At 34.5% G+C, this 15432-nt stretch overlaps 1 protein-coding gene across 6 annotated transcripts in view; it reads left to right on the top strand.

The window, feature by feature from the left end:
• The window catches only part of LOC131432613 (tyrosine-protein phosphatase 10D), a 94328-nt gene that overhangs the window by 13838 nt on the left and 65058 nt on the right, over positions 1–15432 (top strand). The window lies entirely within an intron of this gene.

The raw sequence follows: 15432 nt of genomic DNA on the forward strand, positions 1-15432 counted from the left end.
TATTGCGCAAATCCGTTGATATTACAAAGTTAATAACGGAGATAACATATATCCGTTGTTGAATACATAGTAAAAAAACACTTGATATTAATATTTCAAACAATAAATTAATATTTTTCTCGGTAGCCGGCTGCCCAGATCAGCCAATATAACTAATTAATAATTTTAATAAATAATTAAAATAAAAAAGTGGAAATAATAAAAAGTCAAGACGCGCGTGAAATCTGTTGAACTTTAATTGGTGATTTAAAATGATTTTATAACAACTGTTTAGAATATGGTAATGCAAAGAACCAACTATTTTGTCTAAATCCTATTCACTCGTTTATTTTGTATTACGTAATTTCAAGTTTATATTTTTTACGCGATAGTATTGCAAATTTTTCTTCAGTTTCCTAGAATAAGAGCTGTGAATCAAGACTTCTTGGGACTTCAATATAGGATATTGTTGAGGCGTTCACTCGGGAAGTCAGTGAGTTTAGTGGTGCATCCGAGCATCTTGAAAACGGAACATACTGAGTCGCGCGCGAATAATACCTATACTGAAATTTTTACTAACAAATATCCTTCTCCCGTGACACTTGTGGAGTGCGCAGTATTATATACGGCCTCTAGTAACAACAAGTGTTGGACTAACATCCCTTCCCATTCCTTAGACGATCTACGTTCGGGCCTGGCCGGCGCCGGTACTGATCAATGAATTCTGGGGTTATCAGAAGATGTACATTGAAGGATGATTTACCAGTCCCAGGTCGGATCATCTAGAAACTCCCTGTACAATTTCAGCTAATCCCGATCAGTAACGGAGTAGCAACCAGGGGTGGTCGCTCAAGCTCAAGCTCAAGCTCAGACGGTCTCAAGGACAGGCAACGAACTTCTTTTTGAATTTGAAGAATTTCGTTTGCACAGACTGTGTGTGATTTTCCTGTTTTTTTTTCTTTACACTTTACAGAAGAATTCCGAATGACGAACTCGATGTTCACAGCAAGATAGTCATGACAATAATGACAAAGGTGGTGCAAAAATTATGCATCGTTATGAGTTTTAGTTCACTAGCAAATGTAGGAAATCAATGTAACTCATTGTTTTCGAATACATTATCTAAACTACCTGAGCTGTTTGCTCTTAGTAATATTTGCAAACCATTATAGCCAAGTGAAAGTATCTATCTAAGTATCTATAAAGCTATGCAATCACTGTGAAAATCGATTTTTTAACCGAAGCCCGGAGGACCAAATGTCATATACCCTTCGACTCAGCTCGACGAACTGAGCAAATGTCTGTGTGCACTCGATTTTCTCAAAGACTGCTCAACTAATTCTCTTCAACAAAGATTCAAATTAAAGGTCTTATGGTCTCATAGGTTACTATTGAATTTCATCTGGATCCAACTTCTGGTTCGGGAGTTATAGGGAAATATGCATAAAACGAAATAAAAAGCTACCTCACACTAGTGGAGATCCATGAAATCGATGGATGAAACTGTCGTGTGTTACCTTGTAGATAGCGAAATAGACAAAAACAAAAGTCTCGTATCAGTATCGTGCGGCAAAAAATAGACTCGTGATCATTGTATGTGTTTCTGTTGAATTTGTTTCCGTCGATACAGGACTGCAAGTGAATACCGCGGTGGCTAAGTACAGCGAAGCATGCTTAGTTTCGTCCAATCAATTGGACTTTCTCTTCATGTGTTTTAATATGCAGGGTAGTTTAATTGGTAAAACAATTTCCCCGGTTAGGAGTTAGCTACGGGATCGAGTCCCGTCTCTGCGGTAACATTTTCGCGGTTTTCATTACATCATTGTGTTCATATGTCAATCTGTTTTCCCGTTAGATACTGATCATATTGAAATAAAAAGGTTTCATCGACTTTTTCAGAGACCGTTCATAAAATTTTCAAAACCGTAGGATCAAATGAAAGGTCTTACAACCTCATATAATTCTGATAAACTTCATCTGTATATGACTTCCGGTTCCGGAATTTCAAACTGAACAAAAATTTCATTTTCAGGGGCGTGGTTTTATACATTACACAAAAAAATTCAATCAAATACATTCAAATAGCCGCATAATTCTTGAATTGGACAGATTTGGTTAGTTGATGACCAAATACATTGATTTTGAGCATACCAGATCTTCGTTTCAGATTCCGGAAGTATCGAAAACAAGTGATCGTGTACTCCAAACCGGAAATCGCTCCAATTTATTAGAAGTGGATGAACCGATTTTCACAAACTCAGATTCAAATGTAAGGTCTTGTAGTTCCATACAAAATTCCTGAACATTATTGGGATCCGACATTCGGTTCCGGAAATATGGGATAATTTTATTTTGTGATTCCATACAAAAATTTTGTTTGTATATGACTTTGTATATGTTTGTATATGAATTCCGGAGTTATGGGGTAAAATGTGCAAAAAATGGAAATAAGCGTACTACTTTTTCTCAGAGATGGCGTGACCGATTTTTACAAAATAAAATTTAAATGAATGGTCTTATCATTCTATACAAAACTTCTGAATTTCATATGGGTTCGACTTCTGGCTTCGGAATTATAGAGCAAAGTGTGGTAAAAATTTTATACCTTAAATTTAAAAAGGCTTAAAGAGGCGAAACAAAACACTCGACATCAAAACTGCTCCCATCGGTAGTCATTATTAGTAGACGGCTAAACAAAGCAATTCCGATTATTTCTTCAAGAATCGAAGAAAATTATTTTGAAGAATAACACAGTATTATATATGATAGAATGATTGATATTAGAAAGGCATCGTTACACCACTAGGTGGAATAGAACAAGTTTTTTTCTTCAGAAATACAATATTAAGTCTTTCGCAGGTACATCGATTTTGTTATGTACATACTTAAAATATATTAAACTTGTTGGCACCTTTTCTTAACCAAAATTTCATCAATTGAACTTTCGATTCGTGAATATTAAGTGAATAAATTTCTAATCCAAAAATAGAAAATTAGTCAAGTTGACCAATCATTTCAGTAAAATAAAACGTTATATACATCGTAGCGGCCTGTAGAATAATGAAATTCTGTCGGTAGTCACACTAAAAGCTGTTACAGTTACATCGTACATTTTATACCGTTTTCGTTTATTGATCAGAGCAGCCCGAAAGCTGACCCAGAGTCGCCCAAACAACGTTTAATATGTTTGTTTTAGCAACCTGAGGTCGCTCTAGAGCGGACTGCAATCGCGTAGTTTCGCTCTGAAAATTTTTTTCGGTTCGCACCACGCATCCAGCCGAGTTTGTTTATTTTATCTTTTTTTCATGAGTTGTTGTTTAGGGCGCGTAAAACGTGTTCGTTTTACTCGGAGTCAGAGTAGCCCGCGTCTAGGTTAAAAAACGAAAACGGTATTAGTAAGCATTCAATATACCAAAACGTTCTGCTAAATTATACCATAAATCAAATAAACATAGATCTCTCACTGTACGGTGACACTAACAGCACCTCTAGTGACAAACGGGTGTACTTTTTTCCATTAGCTACTGTGGTTGTGTTAAATGCGCAGGCAACTTTTTGCATGCATTTTAGGAGCATTTACGCACCCATTCTCCACCAGACGGTGCTTTTGGTGTCACGGGTTGCTCAACTACATTACTATTACACTGGGAAATCTATGTTTATTTGATTTATGATTATACCATATATTACACAATACAAGTAGGCTTAGAATTTTCCCTATACAAAAATCTCAGAATTGCGGAAGCAAATGATGTCCTCATGGTAACAACCAAATCATATATATAATAGGGCTGAAAAGTCACCACTTGTGGCTGAACACCTAATTTAAATCTTAATAATTTAATTTTAACTCATATTCCAATAAATAGTTATTTAAAAAAAATTATACCAAATAGCTATGGTTCCTTACCTTTTAATATCGCGAATTCCTTTCATTTTTGAAATTATATCTTGACTCTATTACAAAAATTAAATATCATTCACGAAGTTTAAGAAAACGACAACTTGATCATCATATTGATTAAAAACCATTGTTATATTAAATTTGAAAAAATAACAATATGTACTGCTGAATACAACTGCTGACAGAATAAAAGTTTCTTATGAAAATAACTCGTGGTCTCCAAAAAACTACATTGCACAGGTTGAGAATAGCTGGTATACAGCATTTGATCAACTTCGGGAATCAATATTCAATTAAAAACTCTGCCAAAGGAAAAAGTGGGAGTTAAACGAGGCATTACCTCACCATTCGATCTCGACCTCAGGCATGACCTCACCATTCGATCTCTACAGCAAGCAGTCGCTGAGTCCAAGAAACCCTTCATGTTAATATTAGTGTGTGAAAATCGATTCAGCCATCTTCGAGAAAATTGATTGATATTATTTGTCACTTACATAACGATGATTGACTTGAAATAGAACAGGGGTTCCCAAACTATTTGGGGTCATGGACCCCTTTACTAAAATTAACTTAGGCCTCAGACCCCCATTAACCCATCCCATCCTTTGAAAATTCAATTTCTTGCTTTTTTTAATATTGATGTAAAATACTTTCCAATTTCTGCGGATGGTTAAATAAACACAACTTTTTTGCATGAATATTTCAAATAACACCTTATATCAAACAATAAAGGATCGATTTCTAGACCTCGTCGACCCCCATAGTCAGTTTTCGTTTACGTCGACCCGCGCAAAAAGGATATCGACCCCTAGGGTTCTATATCGACCACTTTGGAATCCCCTGAAATAGAAGTTAGAAACCTCAACCATAAATTTAAACGATTAAATCGGATTGGATTTAATCGATGCATTGGTTTTAAGCCTTCATCGTTCCCTTGGTGACGCAGGTATAATCAACGGTTAGATATCTAAAGAAAAATGCCTTCTGAGATCCCTTCTTCCGGCCCCAAGAAGGTAACACTGTATTTTGGACGGATGTGGCATCGTGACATAACGCGAAATCGAGAATAGAGTTGTAGGAATCCAATGGTGTAGTTTTTATTTGCCAAATACGCCTATACTTCATCCAATAGAAAAATTCTTAGTTATCATAAAGGACAAACTCAGGAAAACTGGAAAGGTATTCAAAAACGACTACAATTTGAACAAAAAGTTGATTAAAGTGTGTAAAGAAGACGACGCAAGTGTGGCACAGGATTTGATGGGCATTTAGCAATAGGAGAGGAGGCTGAATTAGGAATTGGTGATCTATTGTCTTTTGCATTTTTTTTTCGAATACTACGTCAAGTCATATCTGTTCAATGTTGTCACAAACCTATCAAAATAAATGACTTATTGATCACAGTAAGCAATTATTCTCATGTTAGATTTTTCTTGTCAGTCGTAGTAGTCAAAATAACAACAAATCCACACCAAAATAACGAGAAAATATTCTTATCGGGAAAGCTTAACACTGGTAGGGCCATGATGTTTACGATGAAGTCTACCTACATTCCTGCTTATTTTCATTTGATCTTAACATACTTAAAACACGTGTGTGAAACGAGCCTTAGTCCAATACGTCACCTCGTTTAAAATAGCAATGTTCAACATAATGCATGGTATTATGCTCAATCAAAACACTTCATACGTCTGGTTCGATTTTCCCGAAGTGAGTGGATACTGAAGTGAATCGATAAAGTCATTGCCTGGCCAGTACAATCTGTTTTGATTTTCAACAAGTTACGAGTGATGTTACACTACACTGTGTTTCGTTTTCATCTTCCTTTATTAAATATCATTTGTTTGATTCCGTCCCTCGTTTCGTCTGTCTATATGTATCCAGCTGAAAATTGCACTGACCGTTCAGCATGATTGACTGTGTGAATTATATAATTTGTGTTAGGGCAACAAGTAAACTGCTTTGAAACTTCAGGTGGTTTATTATTTGTGTTCACAATTTTGCTATTGGAGTGAATTGATTTTCCTCGCGTGTTATAACTGCGTCAAGTCAATTCCTTCGTGATTATCCAAATTTCATCACTAAAAATGCTTCCAGATCTGGACTCAATTATTAGATGACTGAATCGAATTTTTTTGATGTCGAACTATGTTGCCAATTAAACACTGAAGATCAGCTGTTACATTGTTTAAAACCAACCCGAACGAAATAAGACTTAAACTGGCCGTGCACATTGTGATGACTTCAAGATTTTTATATTTAATTATTTCAAACACGGCACATCACCCTAATGCACATTTTGTAATAAAAATTTGGAAAAAAATATTATATTACTGTTTGATCTCACTGTTATTCTAATCTCCTCCTCGACAGTCGCTGTCATTACTATCCAGCGAATTAAAGGAAAGCAATCGTTCACTATTCAAACCTTCGTCCATTGATTCGTCGTCGCAGTTTGTGTTGGATGTATTGTATTGTAGGTTTCCTAACTTTTTTGTTAAGAATACGACTTTCTTTATTATGGGGCGCCTTTTAAAAATTTACCCTGTACAAGAATGGGCAGAACTATATCGCGAATAACTATTGATGTACTTAACCCAACAACATAATTTTTCCTACAAGCTATCGGAAATTTTATCAGGAATTTATGAAAAGCGTGAGAAAATTGAAAACCAAAGTTTTCTAAAACTGTTGGAAATAATGAGGAAAATTCATCTCGCTTACTGCCTTTTTCGCACCCGGACGACAGTTCTGATTATCTATTGGACGAATATAAAATGTAAATTTTGATTGAAAATGGTTCATTTCTTCTAGTGCTTCAGACGGAATTAGATGTCGAGGTGAGGTTCTCCCACCATTCATCAGTAAGAACAAACAAAGTATAAAACGTGAAATGCTCAGGTCGTGCTTTCATTTGAACTTCGATCGTCTGAAGGATAATTTAGTTTCAAAATATTATATTACTGTTTGATCTCACTGTTATTCTAATCTCCTCCTCGACAGTCGCTGTCATTACTATCCAGCGAATTAAAGGAAAGCAATCGTTCACTATTCAAACCTTCGTCCATTGATTCGTCGTCGCAGTTTGTGTTGGATGTATTGTATTGTAGGTTTCCTAACTTTTTTGTTAAGAATACGACTTTCTTTATTATGGGGCGCCTTTCAAAAATTTACCCTGTACAAGAATGGGCAGAACCATATCGCGAATAACTATTGATGTATTTAACCCAACAACATAATTTTTCCTACAAGCTATCGGAAATTTTATCAGGAATTTATGAAAAGCGTGAGAAAATTGAAAACCAAAGTTTTCTAAAACTGTTGGAAATAATGAGGAAAATTCATCTCGCTTACTGCCTTTTTCGCACCCGGACGACAGTTCTGATTATCTATTGGACGAACATAAAATGTAAATTTTGATTGAAAATGGTTCATTTCTTCTAGTGCTTCAGACGGAATTAGATGTCGAGGTGAGGTTCTCCCACCATTCATCAGTAAGAACAAACAAAGTATAAAACGTGAAATGCTCAGGTCGTGCTTTCATTTGAACTTCGATCGTCTGAAGGATAATTTAGTTTCAAAATTATGTTTCAGGAACTTAGTTCCAGAATACAGGTTTATAATTCAGAACCTGAATGTTGGAACTGAGTTCAATTTCAAAACTGTAGTTCAAAAACTAAATTGCTATTAAATTCTGAGCTTGTTCTAACTTCTGAATTTTGTTCTTGAACTCCAGCCCCTAATTCCTGAATCATGCGAATCGGTTCTTTTTAGAACCATTAACATATGGCCAAAGAACTATGCGAAATTTTACTTAACTGTACTGTATACGGCCCTTTTGTCAACTAATTGGAGTTCATAGTTTTTGTATGAACTTTCTGCTGATTTGCTATATAAAATGCATAGCACCGACTCAGTTTAGGTGCGTCGTTTAAAATTCTAGCAGTGACGAAGCTGCCACAATTAATACAAGTGGTCAACTTAATTGATATTCGAAAATAAGAAGAAAGCGTTTCAGTTATATTTGTATTCACGACATCCAGTTATGTCTTTTACATTACACACCCGTACTTTTTTTTATCTTCCCAGATTCGTAGCCAATTGTGACATACATTCCTTGTTGTACATTGCACAGTGGTCCAGTCCGCTTCTTTTGATATAAACAAAGTGGTCAATAATCCACCTAGTGAGGAAAAAAAAATATTTGCGTACATTATGAGATATAGAACTCTTTAAAATACATTGATGTCGAGTTATGAAGCATTGGATCAAAATCAAGTTTTTCCATTGAAATTTTTTTCAACAAGTTTTTAGAATTTTCAAAAGTTCTACAATCATATTTTAATAATCAAAATTCACATTTTTGTCCAGGATTGCATGCATATTGATAAGTTCACAAACTGAAAAGTTCAATATCTCAAAAATGTGGCAATATGTGGAGTACCTTTTGAAACCGTTTGAGAGCACTATTAGAAAAATCGGTAGTCACAACTTAAATACATTTAAATTTATATGAAAACACACTTTCAAAAAAGTATGTCCTTACATTCCCTAATATATATACGTAGTACTCCAACAACCTTCATTCAACCTGTACCTTAAAATAAATATAGATCAAAGTAAGCGAAAAAAGGACCAGCTGAAAATTTCAAACGAAAGTAAAGCTAATTCCCTAAAGATTGACGAAGTTTTCAACGTTTTCTTCAATTGAATATTGTTAATATGTACAGCGGTTTGTATTTCATTTTTCAATCGAAGGAACTTCGTCTATCTTCAGTTGAGCTAATAAAAGGCATTTTCATTGACTCAAAATTGACGAAAATGACGAGAAATTTCTGTCACTCTCAGCTTCGCTTGCAAACTATGAGAACGAAATCCATGTCCATGTGACATAAAGGGAGAGTAGATTCAAAATTGTGTCTTTTCTTTAATTTGCCCTTTCAGTCATTTGCAGTTTTCAGTGAAAATCCCAAAGTATTCAGTGTCGGTATTCAACCGAAGCTATGAGAATCGAAATTGACAGAAAAAGGTTTCACAATGACTTTTACCTGTTAGTGCTCGAGTTTGTAGTAGTGTTTTTTTCCAAAGAGGTTCTGGGATGTAATTACTTCGATTTGTCATATTTTAGTCACTCTTTATAGCCAAGCGTCACAGATTTTCAATACATCGAATAAATGAGAATTGAAATACTGTTGATGCTCCCTGCAGACGTTAGTTTGGTTTCGTCTTGTCATAGAGGAAAGAGTGACGTTGGCAATTATTCTCTCTCATTTTTTTCAATGAGAAACGAAAATGTTTCGTCTCACTTCGTTCGTTCTGGTGTCGGTCATTTACGAATGTGACAGTGAGACATTGAAAATAAGACTGTTGGAATGGTTTCTTTCATTGAGAATGCGTGACAATTTTAAGCTCTGATCTTCAGAAAATTCAGTGACTTATAGTTTTTCTAATAGTTGTTTAAATTATATTTCCATAAGTTTTTAAATTTTTTTTTAAATATAGATACTTGAATATGCAGTATTTTTTTAATTATTTTGTCCAAAAACTTTCTAGTTTGTGAGCTTAAAAAATATTACCTTCAACAAAAATGGTGAATATGAATTTATTAAAACAAAACATTGAAAAAAGTAACGATGCATTAATTTGATTTGAAGTTCATGCCTTCAGTATGTTCTCTTGTTTTAACATGATCTATATCATTTATGAAGACATGAGTTTGCTATCTTGTATTTTGAGCAATATAATTTTTTCAACACACTTTCAGGTGGGTTAATAACATTTTTGATTATATAGAAAAGACGGGTTTTTCTAAACAGAAATTCTTCTGAAAACATAAAAGTGCGAAATTAAACTTCTGAAGCACAAACAAATAAAAACGTGTTTTGATATAATTGGCACCACTGTTCAATGTTTGCAGTAGGTAATCCCGTTGTAGAAATAACTTGATTGTTGCCAATTTTTATCTTAGAAGTACTAGGATTGGTAGAACTAGCTCGATTGCCTTTTAATTAGGGGCGGTGGAAGCCCTGTTGGGAGTATGCAGAACTCCACACCTGGAAAATGTCTGGGAGTGGTATTCCTTTTTTTTCACTTCCCTACTTACCGCTAACATTTGTTTATTCCAAACCTAGGTATAGCTTTCGAACAATATTGACAAGTAGCCAGTTGGTTTTCGTTGGTGACCAGCGATTTACATGGGATCCTTGTGTCCTGGCCAAAAGTAATCCAAGATAGTATGGCCTTCTTCAAACGAATGCGTTACGAGTGTATGCCATTTAGGAAACCGGAAATGTTTTTTCCACATTGTGGAAAGAATCTCCCCATACTGCGATATAGTTCTTTGAATAGAATCAGAGCTAGTGGAGGTAGGCAGACGTACTTTTATCATCCATTCAAATCCATATACAGTAGAACGTTGTACTTAATTTTTTAGGAAAATTTTGTTTAGGCAATGATAAATAAATTGAAATTGTTAAGAATTAAGTTGGGTAATCAATCACAAGTTGTGAAATTTCAGCCTTTTTATATAAATGATTTTATAATTACTATTGAAACATCATTTGCTTTCGTAATTCTGTGATTTTTTGCAGGGAAAATTGTAAACCTACTTGTATTGTGTAATGGGGAGAAGGAACTTATATACTAACTTACTAATACAGAGAGCGAATCGATTCAATTGAAGATTGCATCGATTTTTGTCAGAATTTGCTTATAATATTATGTGACATTACATCTAATGGTTCTATATTTGTGAGTCTGTGTAACTCATCTCTACTAACCCATTGAGGACACTTCAAAATTATTTTCAGAATTTTCCTTTTGAATCCTTTGAAGCGTTTTCTTCCTGGTGAAAAAACAATTTGACCAAATATATTGCATAAAGCTGATTTGAAAATTTGTTTATAAATTAATGATTTGTTCTTAAGACAGAGCATTGAAATTCTGTTTATAAGATGATATAAATATATTTATTACACTTTGCTTGGATTTCTTCTATGTGATTCTTGAAAGGGATTTTTTGTCATACGTTAAATCCTAATTATTTAACTTGATCAGTCCAGTCAATTGTAAGCTATTCAATTTCATAACGTGATTATTGGTTTAAGAAAAGAAGCTTTTGGTTTATTAGGAAAGATAATTGATTGAGTTGTTACCGCATTTGGTGTAATTTTCTATTTTGTAATAATCAAAATATTTGAGCTTGTTCCTAGGCGACTACAGATCACTCGTAGATTTCAACCTGTGGCTAACAAACTTGTACCGTCAGAGAATAGAGATTTTTGACAATCAACGGGTTGATTTGGGAGATCAGAATTGAAAACATTACACTCGTACCTTGAGGAACACTTGCTCGTATGGGTAGCAATTCAGATTTACAATTTTAATAGCTCCAACTTGAGACCAGTTGAATAATTTCGAACGTTGTACTTAATTTTTATGTGCTTCACATAGTTCCCGTGGTTACTATCTTTAGCGAATTCAATTGCACTACACTCCTTGCAAAATTTAATGTAAGCGGTCCAGCTAGTTTTGTTTAGTTGTATCATCTGCACATGTTTTTGATCGAGATGCATTTACTCCTCGAGACACGTTCGAAATTCTTATATGCGCTGCCTGAAACCAACATCGATTGTATTTTTTACCCCATTATCTTTCGTTTTTTGGGTTTGCTCTTTTCCATATCGTCTAACTGTAACAGTATATTGTATTTCTCTTTGTTTTTGTGGTCCTCACTGCATTGAGAACAAAATCTAAACCAAAATTGGTACAATTATTTAATGCAGTCATTAATTTCTTACAAAACCTTCTTCTAAGCTTATGTACCATCTTGAAGGGCTTAGAAATCTCGGGAGCTCGAAATCTAACAACCGTACCGTCTCAATACATCTGGTGACCGAGCCAAGTACAATTCTAACGAACAACTGTCAGTAATGAACGTATTCTAGCTCACAACCATAATTAACATTTTATTAGATATTTATGTCATGGTGTCTTGATTTAAATTTAGCTTTAAAACTTCTATGTAGATTGAAATTTACTGCAAATGTGAATACTAAAAAAATGCTCTAATCTATGGAATCAATAAAAATAAAAACTTGAATTAATAAAACCTCTAACCATATAGCAGTTTGAAAAACAATAAACGAATACTTCTGTCGCCTTTTTTGTTCACAATTGCTACTTTGTCGCGTGAAAATATTTGCTTCAACTGAAACTGTCGTTCGCCGGCCGTATGATAAAGCATGCACTGGGCTGGGACAATACGGCCAATTTTCAGGTATTGTTATCGAAATAATGGCACCTCAGAGACTCGGTTAAATGATCAGAACCATCAACAACCATGCGATCGTACCTGTTAGTCAGAAATGCACGTGACTATATAACAACAAACAGCGCTACGATTTTTCAATTATATTCATTCGACAATTTCCGGCATTTGTGATGACAGTGCTTTTAGGGTCTCCATTTGCCAAAGTCGAACTAAGGTTGAACAGATCGTTTTTTATTATTATTGCAGTTTTGTTATTATTAAGCAGTAATGTTGTATTGAATAACTCTACAAAAAAAACTGTAACTAAAATGAAGAGTTACTTAAATGAAGTGTGCATTTTCTAGTAGCTTTTAAAACCTTCGGAAAATCGTAAACAACACACACACACATACACGCTTAGACAAGATAACATCCTATACGCGACGTTCTTTGCATTGTTTTGCTGCATTAGCTGTCTTTTGTCTGGGCGGTCGTCTATAGTCTATGATAATGCTTTGAAGTATGCCTATTATGCTTACACAACAATATTGTACCCCTCGCCTAAATTGAACGTGGTGGCATTTATCGCGAAGACGCGCGCACACACGTTTTCCACTTTCCACTGGCTAGATATTTGTACCATAATAAAGCAGTCAAGTACCGAAACATGTCTGGTGTTCGTGTTTTCACATACCAGGGCCAGTCAGGAGATGCACCTACCGTGATTAAACAAAACGTATCTTACATTCTATTTTACACACTGGTTCGTGCGACGACAGCCTACACGGTAATTTCAAATCAATCAATGTGCTCAATTAATTGGAGGAAACATAATTGGTAAAACTAATGACTGCTTCACACAGGCATTTCAACATTGTATGAACTATAAGTATCAATTAATCTAAACCCCGAATTTGCCGAAGACATTATGAATTATTAAACTAATCTATTTTGACAATTACTAGCACATCATTTAACAATACTCAAACGTAAGGTACATAATGCAGGCTAAAATCAATTTCATAAGATAATCTTTATTTTCAAACATTTTCAACACAAAAAATTTTACCGTGTACTTGCATTTTACCTTTGCCAGACAGTTTTTTTTAATGAGAAGTAATCCCCCCCTCGGTTTTTGTGCTTACAATACAATACACGTAGCGAGTATTCCCCTCGCGCCGGACACCTAAAGTCAATTTCAAAGAATTCAATAGTGATTGTATTGATGTGTTCATATTTCCCATTCTACTTTTTTCGTAAATTCAATTTAAAAAATCATAAAAATAAATTACAAATGATCCCGCAGCAGTATTAAAATTTTGCGAAAAACTAAGAGTCGGGCATTGAACTCATAATCACCTCCCATCCAGGAGGATGAGATTTCGTTGTGTTCCAATAGTAGTTAATCTAGTTTCCATGGTCACTTACGTCATAACGAACAAATAAATAAAATGTTATTCCTCAGACATCAACCATGAAAAACGGAAACTAATGTTTAGTAGTCCTCTCTCCCCTAAAACCAAAAAAACGGCTTAGAAGGATATCCGATGTAGGTTACCCTTTACACATATATTTTACTACAGTTTCCCTTCAGTACATGCATGCACTATTTCTATTTCTCAATGAACCAGAAATTGTTCTATATGAAAAATATATATTTAATTGGATGATATCATGACTGGATGACAAATTCACCTTTAATGACGAAACCATGATGCTTCGACTTCTCTGTTGAGGAACACGATAGCGCATTTTCGAACACTGCTTTCACGACGTATATCAGGCGTGTTGGCAGCCAGATGAAAGGGATGATGTTTATTCGGCATTCATAGCTTTCGGGCTCTGAATAAATTTAGGGTAAAATGTTATATAGTGTTCCTCTGAAAACATAATATCAAAAAAAATTATTTGTTGATATTCATTTCGTGACAACAATGTTGAGAAACTTTTTGTTTTATGTTTTATTTTTAAAAAGATCACATTCTCTTACTTTTTAGGTTTGATAGGACAAATGCCACTACAACAGTATAAAGTGGTTCACAACAAAGTAGTGGTATGCCTCACAACAATTATACGCATCAGGCGAAGCGTGATGGGTAAAAACATTGCCTTTTACGCAGCCTAATTGGGCTCGACTCCAAACTTTACACATACGGCCAGATGTATATACATAAATAAAATCGAGATTTTTAAAACACTAGAAGTCGAATCTGGATAAAATACTTAGAACTTAGAACAGAATTTCATACTACTCAAAAATAGTTAAATACGCATGTTTACAGCAATTTTATTTTTTGAAGCTATGTCCACAGCTTTGTTACTAATTTTCAGAATTGATACTACTACACATCCTTAAAAAAATCCCCCACTTGTATTTGAAACGTTCGGCACATAAGTAACAAATAAATAATATTTGACTGTTGAGACTGTATAATTTTTATAGATTATGAAAATATTAGAAAAAAAAAACCTCTGAAATTCAAATGAAACGATCACTATTGAACATTTAGGCAAAAATATTGATATGTTCATCTCACTGCTTAGTGGGTCAGGCATGTACCCAGAGGGATGGTCCCTCCCGAAATCGTACAAGTTCATCGATTGCTTTGATACATACTATTTACACCAGGGGTGGAAATAAGCAATTTTTTTTGATTCACAGTAAATAAAAATAGTCAGTATTATCTTTTCATTTCACATATTTATTGTAGATATTATAATGAATTTTGAAACGAATGATTTTTGATAAGATTTTGGTTTTACTTAGAATTTTCAAAGGCCTTCAATTTCATTTCCCACAATTTAAAACGTAATCGTAATTTTAATTTTGTTACCCAATTTTTTAATTCACGGTTTTCGGTTTTTTGATTCACAATCGGAAATCTTGATTCACATTTTCATGCGCAAAATGGGCTTATTTCCACCTCAGATTTACACATTCAATTTCTATATATATTTTTATACAACTGTATGAAAGATTTTCGTTCTTTAAAACAACATTTTTAAGAAGCAAAAATTAGACAAATATTACAAATATCTTTTCGATTACACCGTGAAATAGTGGTTTCGAGAGTTTCGCAATGATCGAAATTCCACTGTCGATAAATCTCGGAGCTGTAATAGTTCGATCCTGCAAATAAGAAAGATATTCAACCGCTGGGAGCCGCACATGCATATCCAGAACAATAAAGTCAAACGCAAGCGATCTTCGGAAGCATGTTTGGCTGCGCAGATGCAGATTTCGGTTGGAATATTCGTTTCGGTTGGTTAACGAAACTGTTAACGAAACTTGGATCCA

This window comes from Malaya genurostris, chromosome 2, assembly GCF_030247185.1.
Source record: "Malaya genurostris strain Urasoe2022 chromosome 2, Malgen_1.1, whole genome shotgun sequence".
In the NCBI taxonomy this organism is placed as follows: Eukaryota; Metazoa; Arthropoda; class Insecta; order Diptera; family Culicidae; genus Malaya; species Malaya genurostris.